General features: G+C 30.2%; 1 pseudogene; it reads left to right on the top strand.

The window, feature by feature from the left end:
* The first annotated feature begins 8,369 nt into the window (after nucleotides 1-8,369).
* LOC114173335 lies at nucleotides 8,370-16,705 on the top strand (annotated as a pseudogene).
* Nucleotides 16,706-18,556: the final 1,851 nt, after the last annotated feature.

Below are 18,556 nucleotides of genomic sequence, written 5' to 3'. Positions count from 1 at the left end.
AACCCATAAACCTATGGTGGGTTGGGCCAAGTTGCAAAATTTTTTGCTCATCAAGAAGTGAGTCGGGTTCAGCTGACTATTTTTTTTATCTTTTTATCTCGACGCGTGGTTACCCAACCCGTGTGAGCATATTGGCTCACTTTGAAAGCTCTACACGTTGCATTAATGATTAGTCATTATAAATTTAAGGCTTAAATATACATTTGGTCCCTATTTTTGTTGATTTTATTCAATTTGGTCCCTATTTTCGTTTTATGTTCAATTAGATCCTCATTTTCGTCAAATTGTGGTCAATTTGGTCCTTTTCACTAACGGTGTTTAAATAGTTAACATTTTTGAACAGTACATGCCACGTGTCAGCTCCTGGTTTTTTTAATTTTTTTAATTTTTTTTTAATTTTTTTTAATTTTTTAATTTCAAAAAAAGTGTCAACGTGTCAAGTCACAATTGTGCCACGTGTCAATGTTAGGGCCACGTGTCAGTTTCTGATAGTATTATTTTTTTTTTGTTCAATTTAGTCCCTATATTCGTTATTTTTGTTCAATTCAGTACCTATATTTGTTATTTTTGTTTAATTTAGTCCCAAATTTTGTGAAAATAGAACCATTTAATTTTTAAAATTGACATTATTATTACTTATTTTTTAAATTTAATTATAAATTATAATATTTAATTATTAATTGAATATAATTCTTAGATTCAATTGTTTAATAGAATATAATTATTTAAATATTATTAAAATATAATTATTTAAATATTATTAAAATATAACTATTAAAATTTTAAAAATATATATTAACATTTGTAAAATTTATATTTAAATTTAAAATATTTAATATTTTTATTGCATTTTAGATATTAAAATCTAAAATATTTTATATGTAAATATCAATTTTACAAATATTAGTTTATTTTTCTAAAATATTTTGAATATTTAAAATATTTTTATATATCAATTTTAAAAATATTTTAGAATATAAATATTAGAAAAAAAATTAATAATTATATTTTCATAATATTTTAAATAATTATATTCTATTTAGAAATTAAATATAAGAATTTATTCAATTTATAATTAAATTTAATAATTTATAATTGAATTTAAAAAATAATAAATTTAAAGATCAGTTTTAGAAAAGATATTAATATAATTTGTATAAAATATATTAAATTTAGTGTCAGACTAAATTGAACAAAAATAACGAATATAGGGACTAAATTGAACAAAAATCACGAATATATGGACTAAATTAAACAAAAAAAATAATACTACCACAAACTGACACGTGGCACTAGCATTGACACGTGGCACAATTGTGACTTGACACGTGGACCATTTTTTTGAAATTAAAAAAAAAATTAAAACAAATTAAAAAAAAATCAAAAAAACCAGGAGCTGACACGTGGCATCTACTGTTCAAAAACGTTAACTATTTAAACACCGTTAGTGAAAAAGACCAAATTGACCACATTTTGACGAAAATGAGGACCTAATTGAACATAAAACGAAAATAGGGACCAAATTGAATAAAATCAACAAAAATAGGGACCAAATGTATATTTAAGCCTAAATTTAAATCTTTAAGTCTAAATTTCGATCAACTTAAGTCATTTTTAATATGACGTTTCAGGCTCTTAAAAGATAATTGATCCTGTCACAAAATAAACATATTGAGATCTTATTAGTCATAGATAATTTCAGAACAATTTTTTCCTATTTAACTTAAGTATTTTAAAAGGTAAATTATATTTAATTGTTAAACTAGAATACATGTATAATTAACACTGTATACAAATTTTAATGAGAAAGAAAAAAAAAATAATGTAAACTCTTCTAACCAGAATCCAAAGCGTGAATCTTTGGGCAAGTGACAAAATTCAAGTAATAGCTTGAATAAAGATTCTTTGACCTTCAAGTGAGTAAGAGAGTTTTAGAGCCAATAATGTCATTGTACTCCATGGGTAAATACAACCTGTATTTATTGGATTTCTTGGCTATATGAAATATCTTATAAAATAAAAGATGATAAAAATTTATCATAATTATGATATAATAGCTTGACAATAACAATAATATATTATGTAACCATGTATATTTTTGATATATTGTATAAAAGGATATTTATAATGTAATCAAACTATCGATATTTGTCCATATATTAGGTTAGTATACAACAAAGCAATTGCTCCAACAAATATTTGTGAGAATATTATTCAACCACTTTTCACCACAAATGTTAATTGAACCTTATCGAGTACCGTTTTTAGTATATTTGTTGGGCTAGGTATGTACTCAAACCCCAAGTTGAGGACTAAGAGAGTTTTTGTCCTTACAGACGTTGTTAATATTTCGATCTCGAGGCTTTCAAGTGACATCGTTAGGATTGATCACTGCATCAAAGGTATTGTCCTCTTTGAAAGTTAGAACATTGTCACAGTTTTGTCCTTAAAAGACATATCGTAAGTTTGAAGGATGAAGGGATCTCAACTTCCAAGTGATGTTGGAGTGTATCGGAAGATAAGCCCCAAATCAATGTCTAAAGGGAACGAGAGTTCATCCCCCAACGAAGGACTAAGGGAATTTGTTTTGGTGCCCATGAACAACGCCAATATTCAATCAAAGTCTTTTGAGATAACATTGTTATGGTCAATCACCACCGTAACTGAGTTATTGTATGTTTTAAAGTGTGAGACTCGGTAAAAGTTTAATACAGATTATTTCTTCAATATCCAAAGTATCTTTTAAGGAGAAAATCATGATGAAACTCTAAATTAAAGAATATCTCAGATACGGTAATGGATCTTTGTGATGTCACTCCGGATGGACTTAACTAGATAATAAATTATTTTTAATTGATATCTGTTTTAATTTTCTTAAATTAATAGTTAGTTAAAAGCTAATTATTTATAAAAAATATTAAACCAAAGGAAAGTAAAATTTAAAAATGAGGAAAAATAATTGTAAATCCCGACATCACTTAATTTTTCTTACAATTTCGAATTTAGAGTTAAAGCTTTTCATTGACAAATATATTGAATCAAAGAACTGTATTCTATAATAAATTTATACCGGATTGAACTTATATAATGCGATTGGAATGTTATGTAAACTGATGGGTCTCAAGATATTTGAATGATTAAATTACTTTTTAAAATTTATTAAAAGTGGTGTAATAATGACGGGAAGCATTTAAAGTATATTAATATCTTTGATTTTGGTATTGTTTGAGAAATTATGATGCTTGTCTTCTTAAGGGTGTCCGAAAGGAGAAAATGTGAGAAAGGCCCAAAAGTAGGAGAAAAACAGAGAGAAGACAGTGACGATCCGTGGTCCACGTGTAACAGAAGGAGGAACTGGGGCCACTCAAAAAGCCACGTGTCATTGTCGTACGGTGATGCCTCTGAGGTGTCCACAGTGAATTGTGGGCTATACACTTGGCGATATAATCACCGCTGAACTCATATTTTTGTTTTGAAGTATTGATTATGAACGATAAAAAAATTGCAGAATAAGAATAATTTAATATGTAAAATTAAAAAAAAAATAATAATTAAAGCTCTGGACCTGATTCCTACACACAGTGTCTAAGTAAGCATCACGTCCTTGTCACGTGAGATTCCTTCCACTAAGGGCACCGCCCCTATCAGTTGAAAAGAAAGTTTTTATGAACAGTGTTCAGTAGTGCAGTGTAATGTAATTACTGTTACGGAAAATATTTTTTATTATTAAATTTATACAACTTTTTTTTATAATTTTAAATATTATTTTTTAATTAATTTTCAATTTTAAAAATCACTTAAAAAATAACACATCATATTATAAAAAAAATTATTCAAATTTATTATTCAAAAATATCCTGTTAAATAAAAGGATTTAGGGAGAGCAACCTTCCGATCCTTATTTATTCTGTCTTTTAATTCCATCCTTATCATCACCTCTGCAGTTTACAAATGTCCACTCCAAAAAATATGTATAAAATGCTTTTCTGTTACTCATTGCACTTTATTTCATCAATTAATATGAATAACTATCTATATCTAAGATATTATTTGTGTGTATAGTATGCATCACTGCTGGTATTCATTGAGGTCAACTATCGTCTGCAGTATATTGTTTGTGAAGCCTTTATCTTCAAAATGAATGATTGAATTTGAAGCGTTGAAGTTAGTGAACAATAGATAGATATTTTTCTACATCACATCGGAATAATTGAAGTGGAGCATTATTTGATTGAGAGTTGGTTCATTTATTTTGAACTTTTATTTGATTAATCATGTTGGCACTCAGAAAATTTGAAATGGTAATTAATTAGCAGTGTTTGGAGTGGAGTGATACGTGGCGAGTTGTTGTGAAAGGATTGCGACCAACCATGGACAGAAAAAAGATACAGGGACAGCTCCTTATCGTAGTAACCACCAAACAACACCTTTTGGGCCACTCTTTTAGTCCACACCTTTCTCTGCACTACACCTATTCCTTATTCTCACCACCAATCTTAATTTCCATTACTGCATGAGAATGACCTCTTTTTTTTTTTCAACGTAGAAACCGTGTACTCTTCACCAAATTTCCAGTCATAGATAACGAAAGCATGCCAAAATATACATCAATGCTGTCAGACATATATGTAGATCAGATATTTATCTTTAATATTCTGATATACTTAATAAATTTCTCATCGTTTAAAAATCGAGATTAAATACAACGGAAAATTTTGTTATGAAAAATTCCAAAACTTGGAATTGCCTCTGGCGCAGGTAATGTTGATCGGATGCAAGCTATGCAGAGACCCTCCAACACAACAGAAGTTCAGTGAAACAACGTGGCATTTGTCATTATTAGGTGTACTTGATTAGCACACACATCGGTGATGATAAGGCATGCCCATGTAACGTTAAACCTTCATTAATATATACCAAAAGCGCTAGCCTTGTCCTTGACGTGCATGGCATCAAAATTCCAACCATTCGACACACACATCCTCGTCGTGTCCAAAACTCTCCGATTTTCATGGGAAATGTTGAAAACCTATTCAGTTTCAATACGTGTACGGCAGACATGGTCGGCAATGCAAGGTCAATGATGTCTTAAACGATATCAAACAAATTACTCACCATGATGTCATTCTCACCTTTGATAATCTTATACTCTAATTTAGAATAAAAAGAAGAAAATGTGAGTTGAAATGAATGTTCACGATGCATCCAATAGTTTCACATAATTTAAAAGTCGAAACTTAAGACAGTTTAAATATCGTTTAGAAATGAAGACCTATGACTGTTTCAAAGCTAACAATGTTACTAACAATGAACTATTTTGTATTTCAGGGTCAATTTGATCATAAATTAGTAAATAGGATTCGTTCAATTTTCTTTTTTAAAATTGGGTCAAGTTGTCACGGTAGAAGACGATATTACAGATGAAGTCGTCCTCCACCCAAGCAAAGTCATCCCTACACAAGACAGTTTCTGTGTGTGTGAACCCGTGTCTATGAACATGAATTGTGCAATGTAGATTGCAGCAACACGTGCCTTTGTTAGCATTTTTGGACAAAGCAAAGTCGGTATTAAAGCATACGGTTTCCGATATGAAGTCGTCACTATTGCAGCCAATTTCCATTAAATGGTATATTGAAGTCGTTGTGCTCCATGCTGTTTCCAATGAGAAATCGTCACCATTGCAACCGATTTCGCTTTCCTATATAAAAAACATAAACTGATTTGGGTGAAAGATGACTTCACCTATAATGTCGACAACTTAACTCCATTTGACAAAAAAAAAATATTAAACAAATCCATTTTTACAAATCTTACGTCAAATAAATCCTCAAATATAAAAAAATCCAACAATGTCACTTGATCATAACAGTAATAAACTGTTATAATATTGTATTATTTACTTTCAATTTTGGGAAGTATGAGAGAAACAAGTATCGTGACAATATTATGATTTAAAAAAACAATTTCCAAATTATAACATGATATTTTGCTTATTTTCTTAAATTTACACGTATTGGTTTAAACCCCGTGTTCTTATTAAATTACTGGAATCTCACAAGTAATACGAAACATATATTACTATCTCCACAATTGTGTATATGAAAAAATATTTTGACAAAATAAAAATCTGATGCATATATGATATTATTTTTATAACCAAAATATCTTAATAAAATTAATTAACATTTATACGCATATTAACAAAATTTGACGTAAAAAATGGGGGGCATCCAAGTCTTTAAGTAGTTCTGTCCCTGAAATTGTTATTGAAACTTTGATTTTTGTTTATTTTCCTGCATGTCACGATAATGAACACCATAGTATGTACAATTCAATTACAGCATTATCACCTTAATATATAATATCTCACTCACATTATCGTTCTCAGTGCATTATCATTCTTTTAATTGTCCATTGTGAAATTCAAATTCATTTGTAATAAACTTTATAATTTGCATATCACTCTGTTTTCGCTAATAAGAGCACTCCATTTTGAAACCTTTCAAATATATCAATCAATCAATCTTATAATTAATGGTCTCTAAAGAAAGAATATGAATACCTGCTTTATGATTATGACTTGAGAGAACAATTTTAATAATTTCACTTTTTTTTTGTAATAAGAGTTAATATTTGATTGTTTTATGCATAATTTATAACCTAAAATTATAACATACTATTTTTTTTCGCATTTTCATAAATACACGATTGAAAAAGTACAGAATGAATTTTGAGAATTAATTAATGAAAGACGAGATAGGGCCGTACTTAAAGAAAAGTTAAAAACATGTTTTGATACCTGGGAATTCTAATGTACGTCATTGAATTTCAAAACAAAACGTGAAAAAGAAAATCATTATTTTAAGATTAGAAGTTTTTTAAATTTCTAAAGTTTTATCTAAATATACCGAGTGCAGTGAAATTGTTCTTTCTGTTGTTTCTGCATACTCCACACTTTATTTAGAGTCTTCTCCGGTTCAACTGAAGAAGGATGTCCCTGTTTGAAAATTTTCACTGTAGATCAGAAGTTTTATAAATGGTGGTAAGAGAAATGTTATCTTAGCAATTCGTTGTTTATAAATTATTTGTAAATAGTTTTGACCTTATTAGATCAATTATGATTCTGGATAATTGATTGAATATTATTATTTGAATTAAACATGTACCTAGGTGGTGGTTTGAGCATGGGATAACATTTTAAATTCCAGAATGTCTTGTTTGCCATTACCTTTTCTCATAATTTAACTTCTAATTCTTTTTTCGTTATAAAAGAAAAATGCATAAATACTAATTTTGTCTATATATTTTCGTTAAGTTTATTTAATCTAGTTTTAATGTTTTTTTAATTTAATTCAAATTTTTATCAATTTTATTTTATTTAATTATTTTATTAACTTCGTTTAAATAATTAATAAAAAATGAATGATGTTTGTTAATTTCTGATTTTTTGTTTTATATAATTTTTCTTTTATTTAAAAAAGAAATATCTACATGTTAAATCAACACAATATCATGTAAGGACGTATTAAAATTAATCAATTTAATTTTTACATTTATCAAAATTTTTTAATTTGGTCTCAATTTTTTAGATGATAAATCAATATCAAATTTAATATTTATGTAAATAATATACTAATTTTTTTATTAAAATTTATATTTTTTTAAATATTTCTGATTTAAGATTTTGTTGATTTAAAATTATAATGAAAATTTTAACCTCTTAAAATTTTAATCAATCATGGTACCTCTCTCTTTAAATTTTCTTGTTGTAGTTTTAAACGGACTTTAACTATAAATTAAAAACATGTAAATTTTAATTAAAATATTAATATAAATATATATAAAAATTAAATTTGATTTAATTTGGTAATACTTGACCGCGTTAATTATTTCACGTTAATTATTTATTGTGTTAGTAAAAAGGACACGTGTTTAATAAAAAGGACAAAAATTCAAATTGAATAAAAAGAAACAAGTATTTAAACCAAAGAAAAATTTCCAAAGTCAATCAGGAAACATTTAATGAATAATATAAATTCAAACGAAAACATTTTTAACCTTTTAACTATTATTGTCTCTCTTTTAAAAAAAAGACAGGGAGTTATTATAACATCAAAAAGTGGCTAATGGAGTAACAACAGGAATTGTGTGAGGGTAACTTTTATGATCATATTACAACTCATTGCAAAACTCTCTTCACCAATCACCATAATCAACATTTTCAGTGTATCAAGAAGACCTGGACCAACTGATATTAGTGACAAAAAAGAAGGGTATTTTAGTAGTTTTGCTTCGCGTCTCTTAAAGTGGCCGTTGTTGTGTTATAAAAAGACTGAATACTCCACATTCTTGTTATGCCAGTAATTTGTATAAACTCATCCCGCGAATTTCATCTCACGCGGTGTCTTCTCATTCTACTCTCTTCGTTACTCCTTCTTCTCAGAAAAAGAAAATATTAGGGTAAGATAAAATCCGCAACGATCTTCTCATGTTTATCATCTTGCATGCTTTAATTATTCAATTTATCATGTCAAACAATCTTCTCCTACAAGAAATCCTCTTTGATATCTCAGTTTCGCAAATTTCTTTATTCTAAATCAGATTCCTCAACATGAACAGATCATAGAGAATGTACAATATATGGATAAATAAGTATGTTGGTTCACATGACTTCGTATTTTTGGTATAATTGTAATTGTTTATTTAATTAACTATTTTCTCAATTTAATCGACAGATATATACAGTGGCGATGAGCATGGAAAATGCAATTTCATCCGGCTTGGCGAGAACGAAATCGGAGGATGTGGCGGAGATGGTGGCGACGAGTAGTGTGAAATCACCCCCGTCGGCAGAGGGTGGCGGAGTGCTGTCGAGGAAATCGAGCAAGAGGATGACGGCGGCCTCGCCGAGTGGCGGCGGAGGAAGAAACACGCACATAAGGAGGGCGAGGAGCGCTCAGCTGAAGGTGGATGTGGATGAGGTTGGCAGCGGCGTGGCTCTGAGCCGTGCTTCTAGCGCCAGTTTGGGCCTCTCATTCTCCTTCACTGGCTTCACTCTCCCTCCCGATGAAATCGCCGATTCAAAACCTTTCAGCGACGAAGATATCCGTAAGTAAATTCTCAAACTCGTAAGCATTGATTCATTATTCTATTTTTAGTTTCATCAACAAATTCACACTTATCTTTGAATATAATCTAGTAATAATAATTAGGAATATCATTTTTGTGAATTTAAAAATCTTCCCTCCTTTCTTTAAAATAAATTGCCTTTTAAGTTAAAATTATGTCACTTTTTCTTATTCGTGATCAATATTCGTATGTAACCTTTCTAAAATGTTCACGAGTGTGATAAGCTACGTTTTCGTCTGAGTTTAATTTCCGTCCCTTTAAGAACGAACGGATAGGAATGCATAAAATAAACTGTCTTCTTTGTCGTTACCTTAACCACAGAAATATTTTGGGATGCTCTTTATTGATATGTAAATTATAATGATAGAATGATATATGTGATAATACGAATGGGATCCTAGATTTTTATTAAATTTCACTATATGAGATAATTATAATTTAAGATAATCAAGGTCCTAATTAATTCAGTTTTCTCTCCAGAATCTCAATTATTGTTCACATTGGTGATTCGTTGTTTTTCTTTTCCATAAATGGCTATGTGCGTGCATCCCGAACGAAGCGTAAGTTTTGTGTGGTGACAAAAATGAAGAAGTGTTGCTTTTCTTTTACAGTCTTAATATTTTAATTTAAACAAAAAAATTTAAACTGACATTGTCTTATACAAATATTTAATTTTGTTGTACTATTAGTATTTTTTTTTTTTATTGACAACATACTTAATAAGCTTGGGTAAGTATATTTTTGTATTGTAACGTCAAATATCAATATTTATTTTTTATGACTAAAATTTATAATACATATAAGTATTTTTTTAATATAAATGTGTACTATAATTTTAAAATTCATTGATAAATAAATATTTTTTTAATATATAAATTATATTTTAGATTTATGATAATTATATTCTAATGCAATGCTATTAATCAAACGTGCTTTTGTTGAAGAATAATAGGTTCTCGTTCAACATAGCTAGCTAATCTGATTTATATATGATATTACCAAATATGAGTGTTTCCTTTTATACTATCGAGTACAATGCGTAAAAAATTTGGGAAGTAAAAGGATTTTTTTAACGCCCATATCAAGCGTATTAATTAATGAGAGATGATATTGTGACACTTCTCAGAATTATACTCCATTTGATAATTCAACATATCAAAATTAGTTTTTTTTTTTATATTTTAATGTATATTATTAATATGGGTTATAAAGTATATTTTATTTTATACTGTGTTAAAGCATAATTTTTCTTAATGAAGTGGATAACAGCCACAAAGTTAAAACGGTCACAGGAAAGTACATCGAGCGAAACGAACTTGTGATTCACATAATTTGGCGGGCATTGCCGCATTAGTACTAGAAGGAAGCAAAATGAAGCTAATATTGTTCCTTTCCAATCATTCCCACTTTGTTTGAATAATAAGTAAACAAACAGGAAATAAATAAAAAAGAGAGTAAAATTAAACTATAAGGATCTATATTTTATTGACTTGGACAAATGATAAATAAAATACATAAATAGATGTTATATGAAAAATAAGTGCTATATAATTTTTTTACCCCTTCTAAATCATAAATAAATATAGTGTAAAAAGATGTCTTCTTTTTTCCTCATAGCTTAACATTTTGATTAACATAACCAATCATGTAGTGAAAGATGAAATAACTGGGTTTAAAATACAGTCGAAAATTGAAACTGTTTTAAACATCATTGTTTGTAATTTCATACATTGGTTCTACACATTTATTGATAGAAAAATAAAAAATATAACACATGTTAGTATATGCACTTTATATCATTTATAAACGAAAGCAATGTAAAAGAATAATCTACAGATAATAATATTATATCGCTAAACGGTTTAACATCCACAGAACATTATTTTTTCCTCAACCTATATAATGATTATTAGTTTTTTTTTTTTGGCGTGTCTGTGTCAGGTGTCAATACGATTATGCTTCCTAGTAAAAATATCATTGAATATCACCCTCGTAAGTTAAACGAACCTCTCTTCTCTTGACTTGTGGTAGTGTTACGTCTTACTCGACTACCTATTTTCAGTTACGTGGACTTGTCTTAGTCGGGTCTAATCCAAGCCAACTAAAATCTATTTGCAGTAGCGGTCCAATTCAAACAAGTTGACTCAGTTATTCCCCAAACCGGAAATAATGGTATATGTCCTATAGTTTGGTTGTCTTTTTTTTTTTTTAGGCATGCAGTGCAGTTGTCTTTATGAGCAACTGGCACCTACCCAATAATGGTCCCCCTATCCACATACCTACACAGTAATGGCGTTCTAATTAATTATGATAATGATCATTTCATGCATTCTCCCAGTACGTGTATTTTCTCCATGGCGTGCGATTCATTATGGTACTCTTTCGTTTGCTTGAACATGATTACTGCTCAAATTTAAATTCTTGAATATGTTCAAAATGGGTAACCTTCGTTTAAAAAGCATTATTGATATTTTACACTCTAGCATCGACCCACTGTTTTTTAATCAACTAATTTCACATTGACTTAATTTTTCGTCCAGAACTTTGACGCCTAAAACATGATTCTTTATATTTTAACAAAATTTTAGATCTTTTTCAAATTATTTAAACTCCAGTGACGTAGCAGATATATATTTGATTAATTACTACGTTTCTCTTTGTGTTAAAGTGAAACAGAATTAGTCTGATTAGTTTAAACAAAAGACATAATTATGATGTGTATCCAATTGTTTAAATTATATAATCCTACATTCCAGTCAAACTCTGATGTTTTGCCACAAACTGAAACATAATTAGAATCACCATATATTTATTTTTCCAAACCTGTTGACTATCTTGTTCACATCTTTTATAACTACAATGGGGGATATGACCATCTTTATAACTTGTTGACTAGCTAGGTTGTGCCTGGACCCAGTCTTCCTTTTTTGTGGGAGAGTACACTGTCTCATTCTTGGGCCCCTGCATTAAATTTTGGCTTGACTTTCTTTTCACGACGCCCTTGAGTTGGTTTTACTTACTTTGTCAGGTCTAACTTGTCCTGTATGCCTTAATTTCTAGGAATCATGTATTACAAATGATATGATCCCTCTAAAACTTCTTCGGGCATCCCTGCGTACGGTCTTAAAAATCATCTTTAGTATTATTTTTGTCCTCACAAGCAAACCCTATCATAAAAATGCATTTTTCTAATATATTGCACACAACTTCCCTAAGTGAAGCTACCTACTAATTAACTGCTTGGTGCTCTTGCATGAAGGACATTCTATTTCCCTCATTGTGATTTGTGTAAAAAGGTGCTACTATGTATATTGCAGCGGAGGATATTGAAGCCAGAACTCATAAGCCTAAGTTTCAGACGGAACATACTCTGCCAATATATCTGAAGGTAATATACATTTTATGTATAGAAAATTAGCATGTTCCTCTTCAATATTCCTTGCCTGCACCTACCACTGCCGGTACTACTGTTCAAACCTTCAACAGAGCATGAGTTTGATTTAGTGCTGTATATGTATTTGGGCAGGCAACGGTGAAGATTCATTTAGCGATCAACGCTACCAATAGAACATTGTTACATGGCTATCAATATAGCATGGTCAGGTTCAGTCTTGTACAAAGTTTCATTTCATGTGATGCCAATGTACAAGACTACCCCTTCTTTCTAGTTAACTAGATAAATGATTAGTAATACAGCAGATACAAGAACAGCATATACTAGCTAACTTGTTACTAAACTTTTCCTGAATTTCTTTTTTGATGCCTCCTACAGGGCATCAACAAATTAGTTTTATTTCGAAACGCTTGAAAGACCTAGGTTCAAGATTGGAACCTTTCTGGCTTCGAGGCTTTAGCTATATGTGAGGCTTAATAACATGGTTTGGCTGAGAAAGAAGGGTATGAGTATGAAAAGATAGACAAACTTTTTGATGAAAAAAATGCCTTCGTGCATTGAGCTTATTTTGTGCTTTATTTAATGTTTTACTGTGTTTGTGATGCATCCAACTAAATTAGATAAGTTCTTATTTTGAAATCTGCAGTTCACCGACGTGACCTACAAGGTAGTGATTAAAGGCATAACTACAACTAAGGAAAAGGATATATTGAAGGGGATCACTGGTTCTGTTAATCCTGGGGAAGTGTTGGCATTGATGGGTCCATCAGGAAGTGGAAAGACATCTTTGTTAAATCTGCTAGGAGGAAGGTTAATTCAGTCCACAATTGGTGGCTCTATCACTTACAATGATCAACCTTATTCCAAGTTTCTAAAGAGCAGGTAAAAATCCTACTAATTACTATTAATAGTGAAACCGGGAATACTTAAAACACAGATTGGATTCTTAACGAGACAAATATAAATGTAGGTGAAAATTCCGAGTTTTTTACAATCAAAGTTGTTTTTATGATAATTTTTTTTATGAGATTGAAGCTGTGGTCGTGATAGCCCACACAATTTTGAAAAATAAGAAAGTCAGAATGTTTTTTAATCTTTGACAGACACTATATTTGTCTTAGACCATGTAAAAATGTTATCTTAGTTGATACCACAGTGACACTAAGTATGCATTTTGCAGGATTGGATTCGTGACACAAGACGATGTTCTGTTTCCTCACCTTACTGTTAGAGAAACATTGACGTATGCTGCTCGCTTAAGATTGCCAAATATACTAACGAAAGAGCAAAAGGAAAAACGAGCTTTAGATGTCATCGAAGAGCTGGGATTAGAGAGGTAAAAGTCATAATCGTCGAAAGAGCATAAGCATGGTGAAAATATAGCCTTGTGATAAATTTAATATGGACTATGAGCCCTTGTAAGTGATCAATATTTTATATTAATTGTAAAATCAATCAGTATAATTTAGGTGTATGAAAACAGGTGCCAAGATACTATGATAGGAGGTTCGTATGTTCGAGGAGTATCTGGTGGAGAGAGGAAGAGGGTTTGTATTGGCAGTGAAATCATAATCAACCCTTCTCTTCTATTTCTTGATGAACCAACTTCTGGTTTGGATTCTACGACAGCTTTAAGGATAGTTCAATTGCTACAAGACATAGCAGAGGTGTTTGTTCTCATTCATCCCTTCGAGTTTAAAAACATTATATCAAATGAAAAAGTCTTAGATAACTCAAAAACAATTATGCTTTCTAAGTTTTACATATTTAGGTCTTAAGCCTGGTAGTACTAATGAGTTTAATTGACCATCTTGATGATAGCACCCTTTACAAACTAAATTCGTGTCATCACACTGACGGTACATGTAAGTGGCACTGTTGGTCATTAAACTCATGACACGAGATGTCTAGAATGTGGTTTTGTCCATTTTGAATTTATCCACAGGAATATTTACTTGGATGCACGCTTTGGTAACAACTGACAAGGCCGCCCTGAGCTTAGTCACAATTGGGGAATGTTTGTTTTCTTACTTTAATCCTGTAATTTAATATTTAGCTACAAATTCTAAATTTTTATCTGATTTTTTCAAAGCAATAAAATAGCTTTCACTGTTTTATATGTTTAAGGAAACAAAAAATACTTTTTAGATTAAAGGATCCTTATATGCTCTATCTCCAAGTCTGTAAAATGTTAGGGCAAAACTGGTTAGATATTTTCATTATCACTCAAATCTTTATCACAGCTAAACATTGTCTTTGTACCAGGCAGGAAAAACCGTGGTGATAACAATCCATCAACCATCTAGCAGACTCTTCCATAAATTTGATAAGTTGATCCTTCTAGGAAAAGGGAGTTTGCTTTACTTTGGAAAAGCATCTGAAGCAATGGACTATTTTCAGTTTATAGGGTGTGCACCCCTTATTACCATGAACCCAGCAGAGTTTTTGTTAGACCTTGCAAATGGAAATGTGAATGATATTTCTGTACCATCAGAGTTAAAGGATAGAGTGCAGATGGGAAATGCTGAAGTTGATACTTGCAATGACAAACCGTCTGTTTCAGTTGTACAAGAGGTATTGTTAATTTTGATTGATTTCATTTAATTAGGAAAAAGACTTGTGAGCAAAATTTTCACATATCTAATTGCATTTGAACTTTACCAAAGTATCTGGAAGAGGCATATGATTCTCGAGTGGCAGAAATAGAGAAGACAAAGTTAATGCTTCCAGTCCCTCTTGACGAAGAACTGAAGTCTAAAATTTATTCTTGTAAAAGACAGTGGGGGCAAGTTGGTTTGAGCAATTTTCTATACTGTTTTCAAGAGGATTCAAAGAGAGGAAGCATGACTATTTTAGCTGGTTGAGAATTACCCAAGTTCTTTCCACTGCAGTCATCTTAGGATTACTTTGGTGGCAATCAGATGCTAACAACCCAAAAGGTTTGCAAGATCAGGTAAACTATTTCCATCGAAAACCTCCTAAATCGCTACTCTTGGATCATAAAGAAATGCCAAAGGAGTAAAGTCCATAATCAGACTCTAACATCAAACATTAACATATTCTAAGCTAACATTTTCGTTCTTCACTGCAGGCCGGACTTCTCTTCTTTATTGCTGTGTTTTGGGGATTTTTTCCTGTCTTCACTGCAATATTCACATTTCCTCAAGAGAGGGCCATGCTGACTAAGGAACGAACAACGGATATGTACAGACTAAGTGCATATTTTTTGGCTAGAACTACAAGTGACCTTCTACTAGACCTGGTGTTACCAGTCTTTTTCCTCCTTGTTGTTTATTTCATGGCCAGTTTGAGACTCAGTGCAGGGCGTTTTTTCCTTAGTATTCTTACAGTTTTTCTCTGCATCATAGCAGCTCAGGTATGCATTGTGTTTTATAATTCAACTACTGAGCAAGTAACACAAACCAAGGTAACATAATTATAATTGCAACTGGTTGTGAAACAGGGACTTGGACTTGCAATTGGGGCTACACTAATGGACTTGAAAAGGGCAACAACTTTGGCTTCAGTAACTGTAATGACTTTCATGCTGGCTGGAGGATTTTTTGTGCAGGTAAATTTAATTAAAAAAGTTCAATGAACCCAAAATCCTCATTTCCTGACACAATGACACAAGCCCCATAACATGTTCTCTTTTAATTATTGAACTGTAAAAACATGTTATCATTTAACAACGAATATGAGAAACTTCATTTAAATTTTCCTAATAACTGACTTTTCTAAATTTTACAGAAAGTCCCCATATTCATATCTTGGATTCGCTACCTCTCCTTCAACTACCATACGTATAAACTTCTGCTTAAGGTTCAATATAACCAAATTACACAGACCATAAATGGAATCACACTTGACAGTGGATTCACAGAGGTTGCTGCTCTGCTAGCCATGGTTTTTGGTTACCGTCTTTTGGCATATCTCTCCTTGCGGCGGATGAAACTTCAAGCTGGAAATTAAGAACATCCATGAAGGCACATATGGCAGGTCTGAGTTGGAAATACGCATGCACTACCATGTGAGGAGTACTTACTTGGTCTAATCTCATGTATTACTTCATTTAGAATGTTAAGCATGCATATGTTATGAGAGGCACATAAATATGTAGAGAGTTCAGAGAAAAGATGCTTTTTGAAATTATTTAACTCTTAGGGTGTACAGCTCTTCTTATTCGATCTGTTTCATTAACTCAAGCTCGAAACTGTGTTAGTTAACCATTAAAAGGTGATTGAGCAACTTTTTTATTTTTGCAAGTGTAAGAATTTGAGTTGATTATGCCACCTACTATACCAGTTAAGTTTCCAGAATAAATATTTACCCACTAAATCAAGTTTCTTCTGTGTTGCAATTAAAATTTAGTATAGATTCACCACGTCATTATAGTTGTGATTTCATAAACCAATTACGATCCGTGTATTTCTTATGAAGTGTAGCCCATCCTTGTAGTGTAGCCTAATTTTATGAAAATCAATTAAATTCAAAGTGTAAATTCTAAGATCTTAAAATTTTATATAATTTCTGGCAAATAAATTTTTAGATTAAATATGTTTTTGATTTGAATTTTATACTTCTGATTTTGTTAATGTTAATTTAGTTGTGATAGTTAAGATATTTACATCTCAACATTGCTGATTTAAGAATAACATGTTAATGGAATTAACATTTTTATTAGATAACACATTTAATTGATATTAACGTATTTATTAGATACTAAGATTAAAAACACTTGAAACTTCTTTTTGCAAATAATAGTCTTCGTATGGACTAATCTTAGAGAGAGAAAAACTTATTTAATCCATCGAATTTTAGTTACGATATAATTTAGGAAGATTACTTTTTCATAAATCAAATTTGGACAAATTTAACAAAATTTCTAAAGTTATAATTAAAGTTGATTAATTTTTTATTTTTTAATCCAAATAAAATAATAAAATAATATTTTTTTTATTTAAATAGAAAAGTTTGTCAAAACTTTGTTAAAAATATTTTGTTAACATGTCATAACTCTATAATTTATATTTTTCCCTCACATTTTCTAAATTATATTTAATAAATTTTAGTTATTACGTAATAAGTTTTATCCTTTAATTTATTTTCTAAATACAAAATTAATAGTAATCTTATATTTTTTAAGAAATCGTACACAAATTTGGTAAACTCTAACTGAGTTTTTTTTTTCATATCATAAATGTATTAATGTTTATCTATAAGAGTATTTAATTTTAAACTATATAACTATTTGCTTGAGATTAAAATTAAAATTTTAAAGGTTAGTAATATTAAAAAACACAGAGTATATTTTGAAAGGCTTGTTTCCTTCGTAGGTCTATTTTATTAATAGACATACATGACAACATATTTAACGTCAATTAGAACACAACTAAAGTTAATTATGAGTATTTTCATATTGGTTAAATAACCATCAACATTAAATTGTGAACTTTTCACACTCATTCATAATTGATATAGGAAAATTTATCTTTTAACAATGTCACTTATAACGGCTATTTTAAAAATTATATAAAAATCTTTCTAAAATTCTAAAATTCTAAAATTCTATAACACTATATAAAAAGAGATACTCTCTTTTGTGTTATATTTCATTATTCCAATTTTATCCTTAATTATTATTTTACAAACTAATTATTTTATAAATAGTTTACTTCTAACCTTTAGCCTAAAAACTTCTTTTGTTTTCAACAGTTGTTTTAAAAACCTCTTTTATGTACATATTTTATTTTTCTAATTTTATATTTAACAACTATTCTAAAAATTCATTATATATTCTTTATTGAACTAAATTGAACTGAACCGAATCAACTTGAATTGAACCGAACCGAACCGCACTAAACCGAATCGGACCGCAGTGGACCAAACCAAACCAGATCGGACCGAATCAAACCACACTGAACCGAACTGAACCACACTGAACTGAACCAAACTGAACCGAACCGAAACGAATTGAACTGATCTAAATCGGACCAGACAGAACCGAACTGCATTGATCCGAACCAGGCCGGA

Source organism: Vigna unguiculata, chromosome 1 (genome assembly GCF_004118075.2).
Source record: "Vigna unguiculata cultivar IT97K-499-35 chromosome 1, ASM411807v1, whole genome shotgun sequence".
Taxonomy (NCBI): domain Eukaryota; kingdom Viridiplantae; phylum Streptophyta; class Magnoliopsida; order Fabales; family Fabaceae; genus Vigna; species Vigna unguiculata.
This window is presented reverse-complemented; position numbering and strand designations above follow the sequence as displayed.